Here is a 2458-nt window from a genome sequence, read left to right on the forward strand (position 1 = left end):
CAGTATTATGGCATCTCACAGCATTTACTAGAAACAATGTGATCCCACAGCCCAAATCAAGAACCACATAACTGGGAGTTACAAACTTGATATTACAACTATGTTATAACACACTGCATAGCAAGGAAATGATCATGACATATCAATGTGGAAGAGCTATGACAAAGGGAGTGAACATTTTGTGGAAGATCTTCCCCATTTTAAACTAATTTTCACAAAATTTAATGAAATTGCTCCTTCCACAATTAATAGAAAACACTATTGGTATTAGGATTTTTCCAATCCCTGATGATAGTCTCAGTTCCTTACATACTACTGCAAATTAACCAAGGCCAACTAACATTCAGAAATCAGATTCAGGAGCCACTCCCTTTTCCAAGTATCTGTAAAGACCAAATACCATAGTAATTTGTTCCCCTTGTTACAGCTAATAGCATCTCTTATGGTGTAAAAGATGCAAATTCTTTCTGTGTGAATGATCGAGCAGGAGTAATAGCAGCACCTAACAAGATTGCCCAACACTTTCCATTGTAAGACCCAACTTTCAATTGCTTATATAGCCAAGCTAACTATTTTGGCTGAAGTTTTCCATGCTCATGCTCTCCCTCATGCCAATTTTGGAAAATGTCAATGAAAACCTTTCTGCCATTTCCAAGAATGACTCCAGGCAAATATTCCTTGTTTTGCTTGTGTGTGCTGGATCTAACATTTCCAAACTTTGCTTATAAGCCACATGAGCATCTATGTGATGCCACACAATGGAAATTCTGGTGATTCAGATTGCAACTTTAATCATACTTTTTTAACAGTTTTTTGGTGCAACTCCCTAGGTTTTTAAAATGGCAAAGTCACACATTCAGAAGTTAGTAAATGCCAGGATTGAGGTTGCCTGAAAAACCTTAATTTGGTCCCCTACTGTGTAGCCATTATGAGATGGTCTTTAATTACTTGATCAGCCTATTTTTTCCCAACAGGAGCCCATTCTCATTCAGTGTCCAGGATGGACACTACTCAGTTAATGAGCTGCTATCTCAACATTATGTTTTCTCCTGGTTGTTCAGTGTGTGGCCTCAGGCCTTATTTACTGCACATTATTCAAACCCTGCTATGAAGACAGAATTAGCAGTTTCCTAATGGGTTGTTCTGTGGCGCACATCACAATAAGTGCAGAGTATTTCACAAACATTAACCAATTCATGTTCACAACACATTTGTGAAGTGAAAGGTTGGTATGGTCCCCATTTTACAGGTGGCAGAGGCACAAGAAGATTCAGGTAAGAGATTTCCACTAAGTTTGACTCCTGTTGTTTCTCTTGCAGCTATGGGTGCCACTCAATACTTCTGCAAATCAGACATCAGGGTCTCATCTCAGATACCTAGAAGGTCAGTGGCCACCTGTAAGGTCTGCTTTAAGCAGCTTGACCAGCACTGCACAGGAGCTTTGTGGTGGAGGCAGCAGTGATGGACAGCTGTCTTAACCTTGAACCTGTCCTTTGACTTTTAATAATCCTATGTTGCATTTATTACACACCTTCCAGCATCTGCAACAAATGAGGTAAGCAGACATGTAATAGGGCAGCTCCATGCTCTGGGCAGTGGCTCTGCACGGGACAGTGCCAGCTGCTGTACTGCTGGCAGATGTGGTGCAGCCATTTCCTAGCAGCAGTGGCTATCCCATCCTCCCTCCATACCAAAAAAGGTACCTGGGGCTACTCCCCCAGTTGCCCCCATTCAGTTCTACTACTACCAGACAGCAGTTCTACTACCAGGTACCAGACAGCAGTCTTCTTAACTATACAGTCCTGATTCATAACAGATTCTGACATACGCACTGAATGAAGTAGGGGGTCTATAAAAAAAAAAATTCTGCGATCATGTAATTAAAGACTGGATCATTGTGTATACACAGAAGGGTACCAAATTAAGGTTTCACAGGGTAAATTGAGTCATCTCAAATTGAGATGGGAATTAGACCTGGACACCTGAAATCCCCCTGGTTTGAGTATTCTTCACATACATTTATTAGGGATGTGCGAAGCAGGCCCTATTCGATTTGTATTCAGCCCGAATCAGGGACAGTGATTCGATTCATCGATTTGGATCACTGTCCCTGAGTCAATGCGGCTAAACCTGAATCTGAAGATTTGATGCTGATTCGGACATAGACACAGCTTTAAATGTTTTTTCTACACACCTCGAGGTACCAGCATGGCTCGTGAATGCTGCAATGATGTGGCTGATGGAGCATCCCATAGGAGCGTGGCGGAGCCCCTTCGTTCTTGGCGGTGAACCTGGAAGTGGACCGGAAGTACTTCTGAGTCCACCAGGGAGCGTGTGGGGGGGCCCCCAGCTTGGTGATCAGCTGTAGGGGGACCCCAGGTGACCCCCAGAAGGCACCAGTCACTGAGCTGGGGAGTGTATGGGGGGCCCCCAGCGTGCTCTCCGGCAGACCCAGAAG

The 2458-nt window shown here is 43.5% G+C and overlaps 1 long non-coding RNA gene across 1 annotated transcript in view; it reads left to right on the plus strand.

Moving 5' to 3' along the window:
* LOC109293107 overlaps nt 1-1485 on the plus strand; it is a 9691-nt gene extending 8206 nt beyond the window's left edge. Inside the window, exon 2 of the long non-coding RNA XR_002096243.1 lies at nt 1320-1485. This is a non-coding gene — a long non-coding RNA (uncharacterized LOC109293107). The remainder of the gene's footprint in view (nt 1-1319) is intronic.
* The last annotated feature ends 973 nt before the right edge of the window (nt 1486-2458 follow it).

The sequence above is a fragment of the Gavialis gangeticus genome, unplaced genomic scaffold, assembly GCF_001723915.1.
Source record: "Gavialis gangeticus isolate Ggan-Ray unplaced genomic scaffold, GavGan_comp1, whole genome shotgun sequence".
NCBI lineage: Eukaryota > Metazoa > Chordata > Crocodylia > Gavialidae > Gavialis > Gavialis gangeticus.